This window comes from Pleurodeles waltl, chromosome 6 (genome assembly GCF_031143425.1).
Source record: "Pleurodeles waltl isolate 20211129_DDA chromosome 6, aPleWal1.hap1.20221129, whole genome shotgun sequence".
Lineage (NCBI taxonomy): Eukaryota > Metazoa > Chordata > Amphibia > Caudata > Salamandridae > Pleurodeles > Pleurodeles waltl.
Window position 1 is genome coordinate 814954648 of NC_090445.1, and position 24463 is coordinate 814979110.

The window sequence follows — 24463 nt, forward strand, 5'->3', positions numbered from 1 at the left end:
TGTTGACACAGGTAGGTTGTAGGTGGCTGGCCCTCTATGTAGTGTGCAAAACTAGGCACACTGTGTAGGGGGTCCAGGCAACCACACATTGGTTTCCAGAGGTAAAAACTAGATGACTTAATTGTTTAATTTTTATGGTAGCTTGGTCGAGCAGTTACTCCAATCTTGGAGAAGTGCAAAGCATTTGTTGTACTCGCAGTATCAATCATGCAACTCACACATTCGGAGGAATAACTTGAGACCAATTTATAAAAATACTTCAGATTTTTGTATACATTTTAAGACCAAGATTGTCAAAAAGTTTAAGTACTTTTCAAGATATGGGTTTTTGAAGTTTTAATAAATGCAGTCTTTCTGTACTTAATTACGCATCATAGGAATCAATAGGAAGACATGTTTAAAAATTCACATAAAATCACACAGTTGCTTTACCAAGTTCTGATTTTGCAAGTTGGTCAAGGTCACCGGTGGGCACGCTGTGCCAGCTGGAGAAGTTTGAACGGTTCCCGGTTCCAACGTGATAAACGGTGGATGGTATTTTGGAGCTTGTGCAGGGCCATGGAGGGGGACCACTTGGAAAAGGACTGTGCTGGTCACATAAAGGTGGTTCCTGGGGGTCCCCTTGGAATATCAAAGTCACAAGGGGTGGGGGACCCTTGGGGCACAGCTGGTTCTTCGTTGTAGGTCACAGTGCGGCCAGGTGCAGAGCGAATTGGTGAGCCAGATGCTGTGCGCAAAGTTGCCCTTTGGATCTGAAGGTAGGTCTCTTTGAATGTCACTTACAGGACAACGGGGTCACTCTGGAGGGAGGTCTTTGATCTTCCTGTTGTCCATCGACTTACGGCTTTCTCTTGTTTTTTTTTCAGCATTGGGCAAGCTGGCTTTCCTGGTGTCCAATGTCAGCTGACCAGTACCCAGGGTATTGACACGATTTGGTCACTGGAAGGTCAGTTCCACCAAACTTGGCACACTTGTGGGGTTTGACTCTTGGTTGTTGGTATGTTTGGTTGATGATGGTTGGTGGCGGTTTTGGCTGCAGTTTCCAGTTCAGGAGATATTGTCCGTCAGTGAAGAGACCCACACTGGGTTGCTCGTTCTTGGGTTGTTGCAGCGTGGTACCTCCATTCTGGAGGGAGTTCTTGGGTGACTGCTGAAGCCAGGAGATCCTCTGGGTTTCTAGAGGTCAGTCCAGTGGCCAGCTTCTCCGCAGCAGTAACTTTTGGTTCCTGAGTGCAGCAGGCAGGGTGTAGCGCCTTTTCTTTGTGCAGCAGGTCCACAATTCTCTTGCCTTGTATCTTCTTTTGCTGGTCTTCTTTGTGTCCTTTGAATATCCCTTCTTGGTCTAGGGATCTCCACTAAATACTGAATCTTGTGGGTGTTTTAGGGGGGAACCTGGTAGTGTCCAATGGGACACTTACCTTTGGGTGGCTACACCCACTATAGTGACCAATTACTGCGGGAAGGGTCACTTCCCTAAACCTGATCAGCTATTTTCTTTCCATCTAAGATGGAGGTAAATGAAATGGAGTGCCCATCTCACAGGCACACCTTAGCGGTGATGCATGCCAGGTAGGGCCACTCCCCCTACCCTTTGTGTGGTTTCCCACCTTTGGTCCCACAAAAGTCGGGGTTTGGAAAGGGGGAGGCCATATGCTGCTAGCAGCAGGCCAAGAGGTTGAATTTCAACTGTGATAAGCCCTTTGAAGCTCACCAACAAGGCAGTGCACATTTATGGGGGAGGGGGTATTAGCACCTCCACCCAGGAAGGGCATTGTTTTACAAACCAGAGAGACAGGAGTCTCCCCCAAGGTTTGTAGATTGTACGTCTGGAGGTGGCAGGCTGGGTAGAACCAGTCAGTAACCATGCCAGGGTGGTTAGCTTTTGCAGTGAGCACCTCTAAGGTGACCCCTGCAAATCCAATACTTGTACCAGATTGGATTTATCAGTCTGAGTTGTTTGATACCAAACAACCCAGTGTCCAGCACATATATTAAAATGTCTCCTCTGTTCACTCATATGTCCCAGGTTTGGCATGGACACAGTGGGGGCATATTGCTCATGCAGCTATGTCCTAACATGTAATATGGTGCATCCTGCCTTAGGACTGGAAGGCCTGACAGAGGGGCGTCTTATCCATAGTGTATGCAGTGTATGCTGGATAGAGCACACAGGTAATGTGCCATGTCAAGTTTGTGTTTTAGGTTTGCACCAGGGCACCCATCCTGCAATAGTAGTGGTGGGTGTATCTGAATACATAGCCATAGAGGGTGGCACAATCAGTGCTGCTGCCCTCTGGGGCCTTCACTTAGTACCCCATGCCCTGGGTACCTAAGCACCTTTTACTAGGGACTTATAGTGGTAGCTAAAGGTATATATATTTAACTTTACAATGTTTTAGGGAAAGAACACTGGCACTGGAAACCTGGCTAGCAGGATCCTAGTGCACACAAGTTCACGTTGCATCCAGAAGCCAGGCAAAAACTGTGTAGGTGGGTGCTGGAACAAGTTGCCAGTTTCCCACACATGCCTCTAGAGTTAGTAGTGTTTCATTGTGGCTCCCATCATAGCACATGTTGCTGGAGCATGGGCTCCCTGATGTTAGTATGCCTCTTAGTCATTGTAGGCCCTGAGCAGGATAATGGAGTAGTCTGCAGATATATATATATATGTCTGTAGTTATATCCTTGTACTCTTGGGCTTGTGTGTTTTACACTTATGGTGTGTTAACCAATTGAACATTTCTAGCTTGTTGTTTCTGACATGTGTTTGACTCAAACATTTGTGTCAAAACATGTGATTGTAATCTCTTGATTTGTCTTTTGCATCCATGCAGGTCAATGCCCATCAGAAGAAGGAGCTATGGAGAGCCATTGTGTGGAAGATGTGGACCCTGGGGTTGCACCGCCGGCAGAGAGCTCGCTGTCTCAAGAGGTGAGAGGACCTAAGACGCTGGGACTGGAAGATTGCGGAGGTCAAGCTGGGGCTGTCCTCTCAATGTGGGTGAGTGCATGTCAGACTATTATCCCCCTAGCGGTGACATATCCAGACCTTGATGTGCATTTGAGGGGAGCACAGCAGCCACAAAGGGGTGAGTACAGGGCATAATCCTGCCTGTCACATTGCCATGTAAATGTGTTAGGTTCTGACATGTCTCCCTGACGATTTGGTATGTGACATGTGAGACATAGTAGATGAGTACCTGTTTGTGTAGATATGTGCTGTGTTGTATACTGATGTGCCTTTCCTATTGGGTCAGGGCCCTATGACAAAGCTGTGTACAATCTACAAACAATTTGCTCTCCAGGAACAACATATGGTTGTGTACATTGATCAATCAAGTACTGTTTGTTGTTGTAATGGGTGTATATTCTATGCAACAGACCACTACTCCTCAGTGTTACAGGCCAAACAAAAGGAACTGATGGATCACTGTCCTCAGCCATGTGTCTGGTCAAATGAGTCTATTGGCGCCTGCCACCTAGAGAATACTTGTCTTCAGTGTGTGACGGGTGCTGGCATCTCACTACTGTCTATCATGTGAAGATGGGCATCATAGATATAACAGAGCATACATTGTTCTTTGGGTGCAGCTACACATCACTATTTTCCCTTGGTAAGTGTGGAATGTCCTTTGACATGATTTATGTGACATCACTGTTGCAAATATTACTTGTGCCTACATGTTGGCATATGTCCCTTTCTCTTTTGACAAAATGTGTATGCTTCTGTTTCATGTATGGTCTCCCTGTGTTCATGGAGTGATTCCTGTATTCCCTAACGTATGTGTGCATGCCAACCTGTGTGTAGAATAGGACATTTGCAATGGGGGTACATTTCATGTGGTGCCACATACAGGAGTGTGTCACAAATGATTCTGGGCTCACACATACCCTTAATCATCATTGCATATCATATGGCACATATAACTGCAGTAGCAATGAGGGACAAGACATGCATGATTAGATTTTTTAGCCACAATGTGCATTTCCAGGGCATTGATGTGGCATCATGTAGCAAAGTGTGTAATGGGGAAGGTTTTTTACCTGACTGTTGGCATGCATCATGGAATGACTTGCAATTATATTGAAATCATATGTGGTTGGGTAAAACACACAGACATATGGGTTTTCGGGACCAGAAAGGAGACAGTGATGTAGCTTCCTATTGGGCAGCATGTTGAGTGCCTTCTACAGGTACTTGTAAATCTCTATGTCTCTCCAACATACAAATGACTAATGGCTTCTACTGATACAATCATAGTATGCAGATGTAAGGGGTGCTAGACAATAATTATGATTTTCCCTGTGCCTTTCTGTTTCATTGTGTTGTGGATTTTAGGGATATATCTCCCTGACAATTTGCACATGATTTCTACAGTGTACATTTCCATGTCAAATGTATGGCCTATCAGAGCAACATTGGTACTACCTCCATGACTCCACTGGGAAAAATTACACATGGTGAAGTGTAGATTGTGGATATGTTTCCAGTGTGACATGACTATTTCCATGTCCCCTTGTCCATGCTACTGTACTGTTTTCAGCAACATGGCATGTTCTGGGAGCATAATTTCTTATTGTTGTGTTATTCTATATGAAAATAAAAGTCTGCATGCCCTTGCGTGGGATGTGTGGGAATGCAGTTGTCATTGATCTACTATTGAATGACTAGGGGTAAATGGGGTATGCTCCATGAGGCAAAGCATTGAAGGTGACGTGGTCTCCTGCTTGATCAATGGTTACTGTGATTGGACTACTTCATCCATGCAATTGTAGTTATCTGAGAGCCTGATTTTCCTGAAGGCAACTGTTAATAGTTTGGATGGCATGCATGTATATGGTATGACCCTAAAGGGTCACCTAGGTGGAGTCTGTTACTGAGAACTACTTGAAATCATGGTACTGTTTGCTAATCAGAGCTGTAGTTCAAGTGTGATCAGGGACATGTGATGACCCTATTTCTCTTTGTATTTTCAGCATCAGCTCAGGCAAGCAAAGGAGACAGGGCACAGCCAAGTGGGGAAGCATCTGGCCAAGGTACCTCCAGTCAAGAAACCCCAGACACAGAGGGACCCAGTGGCCCAAAATGTGAGGGGAGTGCCACGTAGGAGACTGGATCTACAACTTCATCATCAGATTCTTCTTCCAGTGGCCACTCCCTAGTGGTGGCGGAACCACTGGTATATACTCCAGTTACATCTTTGTCCGTCACCCCTAGTTTTGACACCACCATCCCGTAGCTCCTCACCCAGTTGGCTGTTCCTGCTCACCCAAGAGGGTGGGCATTTCCTTTGCCACAGGCACCTGTGCCTCAGCCCCTTTACCCCTCCTGCCCTGAGTGAGGAGGCTATTAACCTCCTGAGGAGTATCTCTGTGGGGCAGACTACCATTGTGAATGCCATTCAGGGGTTGGACAGCCAACATCAGCAGATAAATGCTTTCCTGGAAGGCATTCATAGTGCCTTGTGGCCTACATAGATCTTTTCAGGCTCTGGCCTCCTCACTGACAGTACTGTGTCAGTCCCCACATTCTATCCCCCCTCTACCTCCCTCTTCCCAATACAAATCCCCCATTTCCCCACCTATCCCAAGCACTCAGACACATCCACACACACCTACCTCAACACACACAAGCAGCACACATAAACATACCAGACATACATGCACACAAGCACCCAACATCCACTCACACACATCAGCTACCACTTCCCCAGACACTCCACCACACCCACTGGCCCACACACCACATCAAGCATACCCACAGGCACCACCACAACAGCCAGTGACACACACACCACACCCACCATACCCACAGACACCACCCCAACAGACACACAGACATCAACCCCATCCACCATACCAACAGACACACACACATCTACCACTCCTATATCACCCAGCACCTCTACCTCCCAGACCCCAATACACACAAATGCCCACACTCAAACACACAACAGACATCACCCAAACGTAAACATACCTCAAATATGCACACACCCAAGAAATCAACACCAACACAGCAGACAAACACTCCCTCAACCTCCAAATCCCCACCCCATTCTGATGACCATCCCCGTGTAGCATACAAAAGTTTCCTTTTTGGACTGTTCCCTCCACCCTGTCCCAAACAAAAGGGGCCCGACCCACATCCCAACCCAACCCTTCCACATCCCAGTCCTCCTCTGTCACACCTTCCCCCCCTGCAAGCACCCATACCCCCCAAAAAGAAGCCCACCCCTCCTCAGAAACAGTTCACCCCTTGCAAACCCAAACCCAAACCAGTGTATCCCAAATCCGAATCCCCCAAAGGATGATCCCGGAGGTGCCTGCCTGCCCACTTGATGCCCCTTCCTGTGGATGGTCCCTGGCAGTAATAGGAGCCAAGTGTGGGCACAGTACTGTGCAATGATACTCTTCTGGACTGGCCAATGACCTTGGATATATTGCATTTTGTTACAAATAAACCCAAACTGCTGTGGTTTTTTCAGTATACATTTGTCCTCAAATTCCTTTTCTACCTTTATGTTGTTCCTGAGTAGCTTGCCTACAGCTGTTTGTGTTTCACTATGATTACTGATCCATTTGCTGTTGTTTGCAATATCTCACTTTGTGGGCAGTGATGATGTCACCCAAAATAAAGGTATATGTTGACTGTATGGATATGTGGGTGTTAATGAAATTGCAGTGTAATTACATTGTGTTCTGTTTGGTATGGTAAGTATTGTGTTGCCCAATGTCAGCATGTATTGTGTTAGACTTATCCCCCTGATATGGATTGTATATTTCTCTCATGTGTGGAAGCCTGGGTTTTGTTTATCCACAAATGGAGAGTGTTCAATTGTGCTATCTTCCTTTGCATTTGATTGAGCATGTGTCCATTTTGCTGTGTGTACCATGCAGCTATTTCATCTAGATGTATGTCCCATTATGTTGCAGTTAGAGCTGCGTTCTTGACTTGCACTTCCACATGCTGCAGATAAGCATGTCACTTGGCTCTAGTATTGTTTGTCCCTGAGATACATGAAGGGCAAGTTCCTGTACAAATGTTGTTTTATGGGTGTGTGTAATGTGATATGTGTCCCAGTGTAGCATCCTTCCCTGAGTGCTCCTGATGCCCCCATCCTTATTTTGCATGTGTTGTTTGCACAGTGAGCTATGTATGTTTGTCTCTGTGACTATTGTGCATCCCATTATCTTTCTATTGTGTTGCAATGTGGGTGATGTGTGGGTTCATACCAGGGATGTTTAATGGGAGGGGTGTTTGTGTTCCATGACACATCCATACATATGTGTGTTGAATCTGATGACAGTCCATGGCATGTGAGGAATCTGAGAGTGTCAGTTGTATTCATAGATGTGATGTTGCTGTGTTGTTGGTGTTTGGTGACACAATGTTGTGTACACTTCACTGTCCCTAGGATGTGCAGACATGTGTTTTTGTGTAATGTTGTGGTGCAATGTGAGTGACCTGCCCAAAGCGGGTGTTTTGTGGCTGAGAATGTGCCCTTCTTTGTGAATGACTCAGACTGTGTACACGATTACAAGTGTACTTGGTGTCTGTAGTGTGACCCCCCCATATCAGGTGGATTACGGTGCAACGATCAGTTGTTGAGCTTAATGACACAGGTAGGTGTGTGTACTTACTATCAGTTGCATCCACAGTGGTATGGATTTTGAGCACCTTCAATGAGCAGTAGCAGCGGCAGGACGTGTGTGATGAGATCCATGGTGGCACAGGACATGTGACTCTGCCTGCAGGTGAGTTGCTTCTTTTATAGTCTCCATTTCTGCCTGCTGGGATGTGGTGATTGGACTGCCACAGCTACATTGATGGTGTACAAACCCATAATGTGTCTGGCAAAAACACAGTCTCCACAAGCCTGTTTGTGCTGCTTCATGACCACGGCAGTCTGGCCTGCCTGACGGTGCTGGTGGGACCCCAGCAGTGTTTGCTCCATAGATCTGCATGCCTTGCAATACAGTGGCCCAATCTCCAAGCCAAAGGCTGTCAAATGGCCACCACCACCATGGCTGTGCACTGACCGCCAAACTCGTAATGAATCCCTATATCAGTAAAGCGCTCTGGTCAACATTATTTATTCATGAGGACGTATGGCCCCTCAGCTCTGAAGTACAATGTGACCGCCTGCAGTTATTCCTTCATTTATATATAAAAGAAGGTTTTTGTTGTTGAACATTTTATTTTGGCTATTTTTCTTGTAGACATAATTTACCACTTCTACTGGAGATTGTAATATGTATATTACCTTCCCAGTATCCATCTTTGCTCATCCTGTCCAATATGATTTGTAGGGAGTCACTGTCTTTTTTTGTAAATTCTACTGCTCTGTTCATTCAGTGGAAATAATGTACTGTGTTATAGGCAGTGACATCCTGCAAGCAGTGTGTTGAGGATCTACTCTCCCTATTTTCTGCTCCTCTTTTTATACTGCAGTCACTATTAGCATTACAAATTGCATGCCTCACTACAGCAAAGGTCCACAAAGTCTGAAACAGCCAACAGGCAAAATAGCTGGCCCATGCATGCAAAAGCAGAAGCAACAGCCAGCATTCAGATTATCCAGGCTGAAGAAGTCACTGCTCTGTCCTTAGTGTGCTGCCATGTATAAGGGCCATGACCTGTGAAAGCCAGCTTTAAACTTCTGCACTTTCTGCCACAATCAACACATCAATCAGCCCTACTTTCCACTCCTTCCAAACTAATGAGCTACTAGGATGGAATCAGTGAGCTTCACTGACCCCACCACATTCTGAGTTGAGGTGAGACAGAATGGGTTTGAAATCAAGACTCTGCTCTGCTGCAGAAAGCTGAAAGCGGAACGCTGGTGCCTGTGCAGTATATCTGCATGTGTGTGACTTGATGCCATAGAGTCACTTGCTTTAAGTGCTGTTTGTGAGATCGTGAGTAGGAGTCTTTTCACCAGAGACATGTTGCATGGAACAAAAGTGCTGAATGGGGCTCCATTGTACTCTCCAACACAGATTCCTTGTGCATGGCCTGGTCAGATGGTTCTTCCAGCTACCACTGGTCTGTATGTTGCTGAAAGAGGAATGGACTGAGGGCAGGAGGCATAGCACAAACGCTTAAGAAATTTAACCTGGAAGTTCACCTGCTGGAACACAGGCTACTAGGACTTACTTTCTCTGCATTCTGACTACCAGGACTTTTCTTCTGGGAAAACACTCTTAATGCCTTCCCATGTGTTGTGGGACATTGAAAGCTGCCTCAGCCTTATCAAGGAAACGTAAAGCCATGCTTTTAGCAAAGGACAGGCTGTTACCCTCCCTGTGCACTGCTAAAGTAATATTTATTCCCTTCCATTGGAGATTAATGTAGAAGGTACTGTATAAACTACAATTGATAGTCTCATGTGAATCTTTGATATACAGAGAAATAGAATTGGGTTATTTTGGCAGCTTGCTGTTTGTTGTAACTTCACTGCTTTACATATTCACTCATTCTTACATAAAATAAATATAACATAATAATTTGTATTCTTGCTCTGTAAACTGGCCTGAGTGATTTTCTGGCCCAAAGTAATTTGTAATCTGAAATTCATTCATGGCATTCTATTGATTTTTCTGTTCTCTTCTGTCAGCTAAAAGAATCATTATTTTAGCTAATTTAGGCACTTTAACAGTTTTTATTTTTATTTTACTATCTGCAAGCACATGTCCTTTAAGGCATCAACATGAACAGTGCTATCCTGTGGAGTAATACCATGTGTCATAGATTAAGACTGGTCTTTTTGACATGTTCCTCACAATGTTCTGCATATCAAGCCTGAAAATGTCAGCATAATTATATGCTTTAGTATAATTGATTTGCAAAGTCCTGTCAAAATCTATGTAGAAGTAACACATCTATACTTCTTCCTGTTCTAGATGCAGCACATTTGCTCTGCCTCTTGTCGGTTTATCAGTTGTACATGTAACTGAAGATATATCCTGATTTTGAGTTAGCCAGAATTCCATGTGGAGATTCTCATTGGCCGGAATCATCATTACCGAACTGCATCTGCATTTGGAAGTCCACCTATTATGAGTTCACTGCCTCAGAATGGAGAGTAACTGTGCAGACATTGAACTGACATGCTCAGTGCTCTGAGCAGATTGTAAATGTATGCAAGGTTTTATGGGGGCGGGGAAAGTGAAGGGATGGGGTAGGAAAGGAAGAGAATTAAGATTAGTTCTGGCAGGGGGCTTTAAATGTGTTGTAAAACACTCCGAATCTCGTAGACACCCAGTAGGGGATCTTTTCTATGAGTTGGAAAAGAAAGCTGCAATTTTTAAATTCCAATACATAAATGTGTTTCTCTCAGGAGCCAATAATAAGAGTTGTATTTAAAGTACAAAGATTTTATTTATCATGAGTTTTAATTCTTTCTTTACCAGTCAAATAAGGTTAACAGAATTTAGCATAAAGCATCTCCCATAATCTATTGCCATTCTAATGTTTTAAATCAGTTAAAATAATTCATTTTAGTCAGAAAATAGCAAAAATGAACAATTGTCCAAGAGACAGTCTGGTCAGCGAAGCTATTAGTACTCATAAAGAAGACTATAACAGATTCTAAAAGAGAATAGTCTAGGCAGAGAGCAAAGCCTGTTTGAGTCTCTGTGCACAATAGAGTGAGAGAATCAATGATGATCTGACTATATATTATTTCCCTGGGACACTTTTTATAACAATAACACACAGAATTACAATGTGTGACAATTGTTTCTGCTGAGTTTTTAGTTGTCCAATCACAAACAAGAAAAGCCGCGAGACAGGAGCAGTTTCCATTGATATGGTAACTTCTAACAGAGGCAGCTCTAATGCAAGATACATTTGGCAAACATTTTTATAGAGGTGGCTACACTAAAAGATTTTCCCAGCCGTCTCTATCTCTGGAAGACAAGACACTCAGGTGAATTTTATGGACAAATGGCTTACATGATTTTAATTCTCACACATTTTCACACTAAAAGATAATCACAAAGAAGCAAGTTTCAGGTTAGTTTTGCAGGTTTCAAGATTCCAATGTAGGTCAAGCAGTTAAAACGAATATAGTGATAAAGCTCTCTTTGTTAGCATAGCAAGTTTGCGTCATGGAAAGGACATGTACAAGTCATGATAGAAACATTTCTGCTGAGTTAAAACTGTTTGGAATTTGTTAATTTTAGCAAATCAACCAAGTCAAAGAAATGCAGGTCATGCAAAGTTTAGAAAAGAAATGCACATTTATAACGTTAGCAAATCAACCAAGTCAAACAAATGCAGGTCATGCAAAGTTTAGAAAGGAAATGCATGTTTAAAATGTTGCAATTGGTTATGCCTAGATTTCAATCATAAAGGTTAGTAATTAAATGATTTTCATTTTTAATTAAATCTCTAGCAAATGTTTTGTCCTTTCCACAGTAAAAAGTTAGAGTGGTGCTGGAAGAATGCTTGACTGCACATACAGCCAAAGTCTCATGCTTTTTTATTGGCCAGAATTATAAGCCAATAAAATTAGGCGTGTGTTCGAGACCAATCGTGATCAGGTGGAGCAGAATTCCATAATGACTTGCACAAGGTTGCAAAATATCTGTTATCTAGATGCAACTTCCTACTTTTTCAAGTGTATTACTCACAGAATTAGGGGCCATATGTACTAAAGCATTTTCCCATAGACACAGAATGGGTAAAATCCTTTGGTACATCTGGCCCTAGGAGAGGCATACCTGATGTAAGACAGTGGGGTTTTAATTGCAAATGATGTAGGTCCACAACTTTTCATCAGTTCTGGGACCCAACAGCAGACAAGCTCAGGGGAGGAAGTGTGGGCTAGTACCCCAGGCCACAATCATCAATCAATCAATCAGGGATTAGAGCTTGCTAATCACCAGTGATGGTAACCAGGTGCTATGCCCAGGATGCTCAGGGGCATCAGATAAAGAGCCATGTCTTGATTCCCCTTCTGAATTCCTGGAGGGAGAGAGGTCCTCAGGTGTAGGGAGAGGCTGTTCCAGGTTTTCAAGGTGAAGTGGGAGAAGGAACGACCTCCACAGTTGCTGTGGCAGATGCGCGGATGTGAGTGAGGGAGAAAGGGGGGATCGCAGGAGACTGGATGGTCTGTAGAGGCTCAAGTGGTGGTTGATGTACCCTAGTCCGAGGTTGTGAAGAGCTTTGTAGACATGAGTCAGAATCTTGAATTGGCATGTGTTGTGTATGGGGAGCCAGTGAAGTTTCTTCAGGTGAGGGTGATGAAGGTCCATGTTGGGGGTCGAGGATGAGTCTGGCTACTGAGTTCTGGATGGTCTGAACTCTCTTCAGGAGGTGTGATGTGATTCCGGCATTAAGAGTGTTCTTATACTTCAGGCGCCTGGTGATGAGGACCCGAGTGATGGGTCATCTGGTGGATACAGAGAACTGTTTGAAAAGTTTATGAAGCATGCAGAGGGTTAGGAAACAGGCAGAGGAGACTGCATTGATCTGATTCTTCATGGTGAGTTTGCTGTCCAGGATGATGAAGAGGTTCTGGGCTTGATGCGTTACTGTAGGGTCCCAGGAAGGCAGGCCACCAGGAGTCATCCCACAGCGAGGCGGTGTGCCCAAAGATCAGAACTTCTATCTTGTCTTTGTTTAGTCTGAAGCAGTTGTCTTGCATCCAGTTGATGATGCTGGTCATGCAGAGGTGGAAGTTGTCCTTCATGCTGAAGGAGCCTTTGGAAAGTGAGAGGACTAGCTGGGTGTCATCTGTGTAGGAGAAGATGTTCAGTCCATGGTTTTGGACAGTGTTGGCCAGAGGGGTTGTGTAGGTGTTGAAAAGGGTGGGCATGAGGGATGAGCCTTGAGGGATGCCGCAGGTGATGTGCATGGGCTCTGAGGTGAAGGAGCAGAGGTGGGCTCTCTGAGTTCTTCCAGAGAGGAAGGATGTAATCCATTTGAGGGCGTTGTCTTGGATGCCGATCTGGTGGAGTCTCTTGATCAGTTTGTGGTAGGCAACAGTGTTGAAGACCGCCAAGAGGTTGAGGAGGATGTAGGTGGCTGAGTCTCTTCTGTGCAGGAGGGTTCTGATGTCATCCATGGCAGTGATCAGGGCAGTTTTGGGGTTGTGGTTGGAACAGAATTCAGATTGGGATGCATCCAGAAGGTTTTTGTTCTGAATATATTCTGTGAGTTGTTGTTTTATGGCCTTTTTTAGGACTGTGCCTGAAAGTGGGGCAGGAAGATTGGTTGGATGTTTCTTAGTTTGTTGGGGTCTGCAGGAGGTTTTTTGAGGAGAGGTTTGATCTTGGTGTGTTTCCAGTCATCCCGCAAGGTGGCTGGACATGTTGAAGATATCTGCGAGTTTGCTGCTGACAGTAGTGTTGCCGTGGTTGAAGATGTGGTGCGGGCAGGAGTCTGTTGAAGATCCAGATTGGATGGAATGCATGATATCTGCATTGTTCTGTGAGGTAAGCTGGTTCCAGATGGTGATCCTGTTGCCATTGGGGGTGATGATGTTTGGTACTAGAAGGCTGAGGTTGCGGTCGGTGGTGGGTTGGGGTTAAAAGTTTCTGTAAATGGTGGATATCTTGTCATAGGTGTCAGCGAGGGTGTTGCAGAGTTCCTGGGATGGGTAATGATGTTTCCAGTTGCTGAAGTGCTGGCGAACTCCTTGACTATGCTAAAAAAGGGATTTGCTGTCATTGGAGCTGACTTCAATGTGGTTGTCTAAGGCATTCCTTCTGGTGTTTTTCAGAAGCCTGTGGTACTGGCTGAGAGAAATCTTGAATGTGGTCTAGTCTGTCGGCTCCTTGGTGGTGCACCATCTCCTTTCAAGTTGTTTGTAGTTGTGTTTGGAAGTCCTCAGTTCTGGAGTGCTGGCCTGTCTGGAGGATCTGTAGGCTTTGGAGGGATTGGTGGGGATGACTCTATTGGCGCTGTTGGAGAACCAGGTTGTGAAGGTTTTTATGGCTTGATCAAAGTTCAAGGAGGTGTCAGAGGGGAGGAGTTGAGGGCGTCAGTCCATTGGTTCCCAGATACTCTATTGTGGTTAGAGGTGATGATCAGCCTGTCGGCATGTTTGCAGTGTAGGTGAAGTGGATGATTGCATGGTCTGTCCAGATGAGCTCAGTGGTGTGACTGAATTTGACTTTGTTGCTGGTGGTGAAGACAGGATCTAGCGTGTGTTCTGCCATGTGCGTGAGGTTGGTGACTATCTGAGCATGGCTGATGTTGTTCATGCTGTTAAGAAGGTTAACAATGTTAGCATTGTTGAGGTTATCGAAGTGGAAATTGAGGTCTGGGTAAAAATGTAGTGTTTAATGTTGATGGCTGGGGGTAGATGAAATCGGGGGTGGTATCACAGAAGCCAGGGCGGGGTCCTGGGAGTGTGTAGGCCAGGGAGTCTTTGATGGTGGTTATGCTGTATATCCTGAGCTGGAAGTTGAGGTGTTCCATTATCGGGGTGTAGCCATCCATGGTGATAGTAAGTGGATGGATTCCTGTGGGTGGTGGTGATTGACAAGCAGTGAACAATTTTGCAGCTGAGCGGCATGGTTGTGGCAATATTGGGTGCGAAGGCAGAGTTTAGCCAGATCTCGGTGACATAGGCAATGTTGGGAATGAGGGTGGTGATAGTGTCCCATATCTTAGTCTTTGCTTGCAGAGGGATCATGCAGCAAGAAGGAGGAAGTGGATTTGTTGGATGCAGTCATTGCCGGTAGGGTGATGGCAATAGGTTGTGCTGGTGTGCCAGGGTAGCCTGAGAAACAGCAGTTGTGACAGGTGAAGGGTCCTGCTGTCGGGAGCCGTGGCAGCAGTTCTTGTTGCAGGGTCTGGAGTTCAGGTCAGTGAGCTCAGCTCCGGAGTAGCGATGTACATCAGGAGATACAGGGTTCCTGGTGCTGGGCACGGCCCAGGCTTGGACGCGTACAGACAGCTTGCCTTTGGTGCGCCAATAGCACAACCCTTGTGCACAGCCACTGCATGGCAGTACTGCAGACTCCATTAAGTACATCCTGGGAGGGATGTTGGGGAGGTGGGTAGCAGGAAGCGGGTGGCACGAAAGCAGCAACGGCTCTGGGTGAGCAGCGATGCTCATGGATCAAAGAATAAAGAAATAATATAACAAAGCCTAAAAACCAGGGCTAATTAAAACTAGAAATTCATTAAAAGCAAGGTATATAATGTAATACAAGCAAGCTGACAGTCTGCGTGGCTGGGAGCAGTCCCCACAGTGGGAGTCATGAAGGAGCCACTACAAGCAGAAAGTGGGAGTTGGTGAGGACCTGCAAACGAAAAGCAACACACAAAAAGCCAGGCTGTAGTTATAAAAGGGAAAAGTAATCTATTAAACGTGCATTACTCATTACTACACACTAATTTACAAATACGTATTTGATGACAGGTGGAAATACCTATGCTGACATTCTCCTAATAGTCCATACCCAAGCAAGCCACAAATCCTAAGATCATGATAACCCTCATATACACTGACCACTATATGATGGGGTGTAGTTATCAAAAGGCAGGCCTACTGTCAGTGGGTCATCACGTTAATAGAAGCAGATGTATGTAATGATAAACCAGTGTAACACTATTAAAACCACTAAGGATCATACCCTCATACATTGACATTTTATTTGTACCTGAAATTATTTACTGTATTGTGATGCAGTCCAGCCAACAACAGTAGTTTCTTCAGGCCTCTTTTATTTTGCAGTACTTGGTGATCCTAATCTCTACTGTTCTCCCTCCTCGCATAGTAACTGTATCTTGTCTGAGTTCCTGGCCTTTTTCCTAGTCCTGGGCCTTCCTTGACGCAAGGCAGACTGTCCTTCCTGCCTTCATCCTCCTGGTCCAATGGGCTCTTTTGACAATTTGAGTCAGCAAAAGTCATGCCCTCCCTTCTTCTGTAGGTTGCAATTCTGAAGGAACAGTCCACAGACGAAACATGGGAAGTCCTCAAGATCCCTGTAGGATATTGGGTTGCTGGTTGAAGGGGTATGAGCCCTGGTCAAGCAGCAACCACAATCCTTGTCAGGGTGAGACACAAGCAAGCCCTAAATTAACGTTTTGCTCAACCATCTGGTAGCTTGGCACAGAGCATTCAGGCATAACTTAGAGGCAATGTATAAAGTATTTGTGTAACACTTCAACCAATAACAAAGTGAGACACCACACAAAAAGGATCCCACACCAAATTAGAAAAATAGTTTTTTTTTAATAAACAGCAAAATGACAAAAATCTAATCAGTAGAACTGGAGATATTCAATTTCAAGAATTTGAGTAAAAATAGAGCCAAAAAGCACAATGTGCCAAATGTGGATATCTGACCACACTGGACTGGGTCAAAGTCACAAGTTCAGGCAGACCAGGATGCAGCACTGGCTGGCCATGGGGACTCAATTAGGCCTTCTGAACAGAGTACCTTAAAACCTGGTTTGCTGAGTGCTGTGATGATCTGCTCTGAAGATGATTTGTGCAGCTGAAGCAAAGCATCAGTTCCGAGTTACTGTGATGCTTCAGTGAGACACTGGTGTCATCACTTGAGGATCCTGTTGATAGGGCTAGCGATGTGAAGTCTGGTGTTGAGGATGTGGCATGCATTTGTGGCAGTCCGTCCGATTTGAAGAACTCCCAGGCTCCAATGCGGAGTCAGATGTAGTTATCGAGGCTACCATCAACGAGGGATTCGAGGGCCTGCACGGAGGATGTGTCGGGCACTAGTGATTCTGATGGACTGTGGCAGCGATGCAGGTCTTTGCGACGGGTCCAATCCACACAGCAGTGGAGATGCATCAGTTCCAGTCATCCATAGAAGCTGACAGGACACCTTAAACCAGCTTCCAAGGGACCTGGTGTGGAGTGGCCTTAAAGTTTGGGTTCTGGATTCCAAATATTCAGGTAAAGTTCTTCCCACTCAAGCAAGAGGGCAAAAGACAGGAGATCAGCACAATAGGGTAGTAGTTACTTCAGAGCAGCAGTCCAGAAGTGTCGCAGTCCTTTCAGAAACACAACAGCCCTTCATCCTGGCAGAGTATCCACATGTTTGGAAGTGTACTTAAAAGTTGGTGTCTGAGTTGGTGTTTGAGGTCCAATATTTAAACATAGTTCTACTTTTGGGGGAGAAGCTACTAGGCTTTACTTTGAAGTGCATAAGTGCTGTGCCTTCCAGGCCCTGGCTCCAGATTAATTATGAGGTATGCAGCCTTTTGTGTGGAGGTGGAACACATCCTATTCAAATATAAGTGGGTTGTGTCTCTCCCATCCTTTCAGTGATGGCCCATCAAGTCACACCTAAGCTCCCCATTGTGTAAGGCTATCTAAGAGTAATAAACAAAGCTAACAACCAACTACACTCAGTCAGGTGACCCAGAGACAGGCTGTAGGCATCAAATGTCTAAGACAAGAAAATGCCAACTTTCTAAAAGTTGCATTTTTTTAACAGTAATTTAAATCCAACATCACCATTAGTAAGAGTTGTAAATTGTGATTTCAGAGACACCAAACATAAAGGAGTGAACTGTTCCCATTTACAAATGACACTTATAAAATGTAATTAGGGACTTCCAATGCTTTCTTGTGGGAGATGTAGACCTTGCAGTAGTGAAAAACAAATGTAAGAAGTTTTTACTTCCAGGAAATGTAAAACTTAAAAACACATGTCTAACTTTTTAAATACACTGCACCCTGCTCTTGGGCTGTGCAGGCCTACCTTAGGGGTGACATATGTATTAAAAAGGAATGATTTAGCCTGGCAAACTGCATTTTTTACCAGGTTGAAATAACAGTTTAAACTGCAAACACACAAGATGCAATAGCAGGTCTAAGACATGTTAAAAGTCCTACCTTAAGTGGGTGGCACAATAAGTGCTGCAGGCAAACTAATAGCATTTAATGTACAGCCCCTGCACACAGGTAGTGCCACTTTACTAGAGACTTACAAGTAAATTAAATATGCCAATCAGTGATAAGCCAAAGACAACATGTTTAAGGAGTGAGCACATGAACTTTAGCACTGGTTATCAGTGGTAAAGTACCCAGAGTCCTAAGGCTAGCAAAAACAAGATTAGCAAAAATAAGGGGAGGAAGGGAAAAAAGTTTGGGGAAGACGACCCGAAGGCTGACAGATCTATCAATCCTGACAAAAGATTCATCCCTTTTCTGTCCCACGAGGGTGTAAAGGAGATAGTGCCTTTGACCCTGGAGAAACAAATCCTAGTATTGGTGTGCCAACTGAAATCCTTGAGTTATTTTTTGTATATGAGTTAGGTATCTTACCTCCTTCAGCTGGGCATTCTTCTGGCATTGCTTGCCCAGTTCCAGACTTTCTCAAAAGCAACTTCTTTGTACAGGAGTTTTTAAGTGGGGGTAGACCTTTGCCCAATCCAAGGGTGACACATCATTACTTCACCCCTGCTCTATCTTTCCTGCACAATGGGAATTTCCAAGATGGTACTCTCAAGTGGTCTGTTGAAAGACATTCCTTGAGTGTCTAAGGTCTGCTCCACACTGGTAGAGTTTCCTCGTCACTTCCCTCCAGACTCCTGCCCTGTCAGAAGGTGCCTAATTCAGTCCCTGGGCCCTTCAAAGGATCAGCTGGGGGAAAAACCAAGAAAAACAAGTAAACCAACTTTGGATGACTCTGGACAGATGCCGCTGCCGAATCCTGTGAAACTGCCTGCAACCGAAGCCGTGGTCCTCGTTGGAGTGGAACGACCCCACAGACCTAACACTGTTGCATCCTCGCTGAAGTCCGCGACTTCACGGAAGTCGCCACAACACATGGTGAACAACGGACATCGACTCCTCTGGAAGTGCATGGATCCAACGTTTCAGACAGTCACTTCCTCACCTCCACTGCTCCGCAGAAAAGACCCTTCGTGATGCCTTCACTTCTTCACTCTACAGCACTGGAATCGACTCTGCCTCTGATCCAACAAGGTTGCAATCCCCTACTCGGATCAACGGCTTGTTACCATATTTACACAAGGTACTGTACCTTGGGGTCCATGTGACTCTGTGACCGGTGCCATTAGCGCTGGATTGTTGGGAGCAACTTAGTTACGATGCTGTGATATCACCTCATTGAACCATTGGTGTTTCTAAGCGCTATTTTAGTATTAAATCATTGAAAAATTCATAACTTTGCTTGTGTATGTTGGATATTTGTCATTTAGGTCTTGTTTTGCTCAGGTAAATATTGGCTATTTGTCTAACCTGGAGTCATTTTTAGTGTTTTTATGGTACTACTGTGTGTGTTGGTACAAATACTTCACACATTGTCTCATGGTTAAGCCTTTCTGCTCATGCCAAGCTACCAAGAGGGTAAGCTAGGGTTAACTAGATGTGTTTCTCCTTTGCCCTGACTAGAGTGAGGGTCCTTGCTTGAACAGGGGGTAACCTGACTGCCAACCAAAGGCCCCATTTCTAACATTAGTGATCAGGGATGAGGATTGAACTTGTATTTGTACTTGACTTACAGTGATTAAGTGCACACTACTATTTTCAGTGCAGACCATTACATAACCACTTGCTACTTGTTTTTGTGATTTGTTTTTCTCTTTTTTGACTTCAGCTCCTTCCATTTTTGATTTTGAAACTTCTCATTGGGAACTCTGGAGAGTTATATAGTTGCTCAACTGAAACAGTTCAGTAGGGATCTTGCCTGTCCCATTAGCAGCTCCACCAGGAAGGAGGAGCTGTAAAAGGCACTAAGGTCCTGGGTGACAGCCAAGGAGGTTAGGGGCACACAGAGGAGGAGATTGCGGGTCAGGAAGTGCAAAACAGCCAAGAGGGCCTACTAGGGGCACCTGTACTGCCTGGGGAGAGGGTCTTCACGATGGGTAGCAGTGTGTCCTCTGAGGGGCTGACTCCTGAAGAGTTCCAGGACAGACATGCAGAGAGGGTGAACCTGTTTGAGTTAGAGAAGCTTAAGATGGAGAGAGAGATGGAAGAGAGGAGGATGACCATTGCGGAGAAAAGGATGCTCTTGGCTCAGGAGCTTAATTTGAGGGAACTAGATCAGAGGAGCCTGTCTAGTAGAGATGTTGGCAGCAGTACCAGAGTGCAGCCTGGGAGGATGGTGCACATTCCTAAAGAACTGGTGAAGGATTATAAGAGGGTAGATGATATCTACTTGTGGCTTAAGGGGTATGAGTCTGGTCTTCACATGAACACGGTCCTTAAAGCACATGGGGGGGTCTGTGGAAGCACTTTGAGGTAGAGGGAAGGGATACTCTGACATCCTTAGGGGATCCTCAGAGGCTCACTTACTCTGTCATGAAGGATGCCCTACTCTCAAGGTATGTTCTCATCCCTGAGTAGTACACAAGTTTATGTCCTACAAAAAGAAAGATTAAAAAAAAACATTGTTAGAATGTATTGACCCTTTTTGCAGGTCACTGGATGGTTGGTTGGTTGAAGGGCAGTAAGGTAACAACTTATGAGGAGCTTTACAACTGAATTGGTTGAGAGCACTTGTACATTCTTTGTTTTCTAAGCTGTGCCAGCACCTGATTGACAGCAAGCTGACTGACGTCAGGAAGCTTGCACAGGAAACAGACCGTTGGGAGAGCATCAGGGCCAGAGGAGTTATGGGGGAAACCATGCCAAGGTGGGCAGGGTCCCTTTCAGAAGAATGAGGGGGGGGTAAGGGTAAACGGGGGGAGTTCTCTATTGGGCCCCAACTTCGTTCCCAGGGTAAGGATTTCCCAAACACAGTTTAAAAGAAGCCCTGGATTTTTAAAGGGAAACCTGCAGAGGGGGTCCCCGCAAGTGTTATGCATTTGACCAGTTGGGTCATGTGAGGGGGGATCCCAAATATCCCAAGTGGACACTGGCACCCATTGGTGCTCAGTCACAGGGTTTGGCCAGTGTAGGGCTTAGGGAGGAGTTGGTTCCAGGTGGGTGGGAGCCAGCTAAGATGACCATTGCCTCACTAAGACTAAAACACAAAATAGTACAGACAGTGGGTGACCATCAATGGACAGAGGGTGACACAGGGTGGAGGCTCTGAGAGACACATGAGCCAGTGTAACTACTGTGAGAACTCACCTGGTGACTGAAGAGCAGATAGGTCCCCATGTACTTCACCAAGTAGTTGCAGTAGACAACTCAGAGTGTCTGTGCAGAGTTGCGCAGGTTCCCTTTGAATGAGGGGTCTCAGGTGCCTTGAGAGTAGATGTGAGTACAACCATGCCTGTAGATTGTCTACTTGGCAATGACCTGGAGGCTTCCCCTTGGAAGGAGGTGGAGCACAGGTCTCACTTGGAGATGTTGGGTCTGCCTGGGTGTGTGTGTCCACCCTGTCAATGGCAGCCCCTCAGGCAGACCAGGGGACCCTGGAGCCTGAAAGAGTGGCCCAGGTGTCTGCCAGAAGGAGGAAGGGCAAGGGGTGGGGGAAACCCGCTCCAGAAGTTCCCACAGTCCGGATGGAGGCTGAACCTGAGAGGGATACCCCGGAGCCTACAGGGGAACAAGTGGCTGAACTGGGTCTCTGATAGGGGTGTCAACTTCATATCTACAGATATGAAGTCTTTATGGGAAACCAGGCAGCATGAAGCTAGCTCAAGAGAACCTGGAAGCAAGCCCGGAAGATATGAAACGCTGGTATGACCAAAATGCCACTCTGGTTGAGTTTCAGCCTGGCCAGAAAGTGTGGGTGATGGCCCCAGTGGAGCCTAGTGCTGTCCAGGATAAGTGGAGTGGGCCTTTTGAGGTGGTGGAGCTCAAGAGTGATGTCACCTATCTGGTGAACTTGCGGACTCCTAGCAACCCCTTGATGGTCCTACATGTGAACCACCTCAGGCCTCAATTTGAGAGGACAGAGGTGACAATTCTCCTAGCAGCAGATGATAGGGTGGAGGAAGAGAGTGAGCCTCTTCCTGACCTCCTGTCTTCTAAGGAGAAAGATGGGTCTGTGGAGGGTGTGAACTTTCCCCCTCACTGACCCTAGAGCAACGGAGGGACTGTAAATCAAATGCTACTAGTGGGCCTATAGCACTGATTGTGCCACCCATATATGTAGCCCTGTAAACATGGCTGAGACCTGCCACTGCAGAGTCTGTGTGTTGAGTTTTAACCTACCAATATGACCTGGCAAGTGTACCCACTTGCCAGGATCAAATCTTCCCTTTTTATACAAGGTAGGCCCTGGGTAGCCCCATGGGCAGGGTGCAGTGTATGTTAAAGGTAGGACATGTACTGGTGTGTTTTAAATGTCATAACAGTGAAGTACTCCCAAATTCAGTTTTCACTGTTGCAAGGCTTATCTCTCTCATAGGTTAACATGGAGGCTGCCTTAAAATATCCTTAAAGTACAGTTTGCCTTTCAGAGCAGATAGACATATGGAGTTTGGGGTTTTTGAACTCACAATTTAAAAATATACCTTTTAATGAAGTTTGTTTTTAGATTGTTAGTTTGAATATGCCATTTTTAGAAAGTAGGCATTTTCTTGCTTTAACTATTCTGTGACTCTGTCTGTTTGTGGATTCCCTGTTTGGGTCAGACTGACAGTTGGACTGTTTGTGAATCTCTTCTAGACAGTGACACAAAGGGAGCTGGGTTGTAGCCTGCAAATCCTGATGAGCCATCAGGGCTAGAGTGGAAAGAGGAGTGGTCATTTACACCTGCATGGGCTGTCCCTGCCCTCACCCAGTGCAGTCTCCAACCTCCTGGTTTGTGTCTGGGGCCTGGCCTGGGCAAGGCAGGATGCTGTAAACAGCAGAGACTTGTCTTTGAAGTTGGTTAACTTCAAAGGCAGACCCAAAACCCCAGACTTGAGATTTCTTCAATATTTGCTTCTGGAACCAAGAGGTACCTCTGCCAAGGAGAAGAGCTGGGGAGAGGTGCAGTCCCTGCCTATGACTGTGCTTTATTGGACTATCCTGCAGTTTCTGTTTGTACATGTGAAAGGGGACAAAGACTGGACTTTGTGGCATATTCCTGCTTGTGAAGACTCTCAAGGGATTGGACTGAGCTTGCCCTCTGTTCAGAAGTCTCAGGGCCATCAAAGACTTCCTCTGCCAGCACCTGGCCCTCTGCTGAGACTTCTTACCTGCCAATTGGTGCCTAATCCAGTCCCTGGGCCCTTGAAAGAAAAAGCTGGTGGTAAAACCAAGTAAACTGATTTCGGACAACTACGACGCCGCTGCCGAATCCCTTGACGCCGCCTGCAATGGAAGCTGTGGTCCTCGCTGGAGTGTGAGGACCCTGCAAGCCAGACGCTGCTGCAGCCTCGCTGAAGTCCTTGACTGCGTGGAAGTGCATGGATCCAACATTTTGCTTCAACACTGCCTCACCTGCACCGCTCCGCAGCAAGGACCCCACGCCTCATCGTGACACCTCTGCTCTGCAGCACCGGAATTAACGCTGCCTCTGGTCCAGTGACACCACCATCCCACACTCCAGGCACCAGTCCTTTTGGTCATGTTTTGCTGAGATAAATATTGGCTATTTTTCTAACCTGGTGTTGAGTCATTATGTAGTGTTTTTACTGTACTACTGTGTGTGTTGGTACAAATACTTTACACATTGTCTCTGGGTTAAGCCTTTCCGCTCATGCCAACCTACCGAAGAGGTGAGCAGGGGTTAACCGGGTGTGTTTCTCCTTTGCCCTAACTAGAGTGATGGTCCTTGTGTGGACAGTTGTTAACCTGACTGCCAACCAAAGACCCTATTTCTAACATACATTCTAACACTATTAATGTAAACTTATAAGGCCTGCATAGGTCAGCACCAATATCTGAAGTGTCTGTTCTGCGACAGCTTACGTGTTCATGTGCAACCAGGACAGAGCCTCCTTTTAAAAGGCAGAAACTGACAGTTAGCACATTCAATCCACTTCAACAGCACTTACAGTGAAGAAGACTAAGGGCCTCATTACAACTTTGGTGATCTGTGCACCACCATGGTGGCGGCGACGGTAGTCCATCTACCATTGGCTTGGCAGTCAAATCCCAGTATTATGATGTTGTCAGTCCTGTAGAGCAAAGAGTGCTGCGTTCCCTCCTGCACCTCTGGGCACCTCCAGGCACTGCCGACCACCGCAGTGACGAGGCAGGCCAAACAGGCCCACGGAACCAGTGTTTCCACCATACACATTATGATGTTGCACACCGCTAATGTGACCAGGGTAGTCTAACCACCATGTTGCAGCAGAAAGAAATGGGGAGAATAAAGCGAGAAACTCACCTGCAGGCAGTGTTACTTGTCCTGTGAAACCATGGAGCCCATCACACACATCCTGCCACTACTGCTGCTCATCAATGGGGCCGAAAATCCACACCGTCGTGGACAGAACTGACTGTAAGAACACACACCTACCTGAGTCATTGAGCTCAACAACAGATCTTTGTGCCGTCATCCACGTGATATGGGGCCTGCGCTACAGGCACCAAGTACATGTGCCATTGTGTCCACAGTCAGAGTCATTCACAAAAATGACACATTCACAACCATTAAAAGCTCTCTTTGGGCAGGT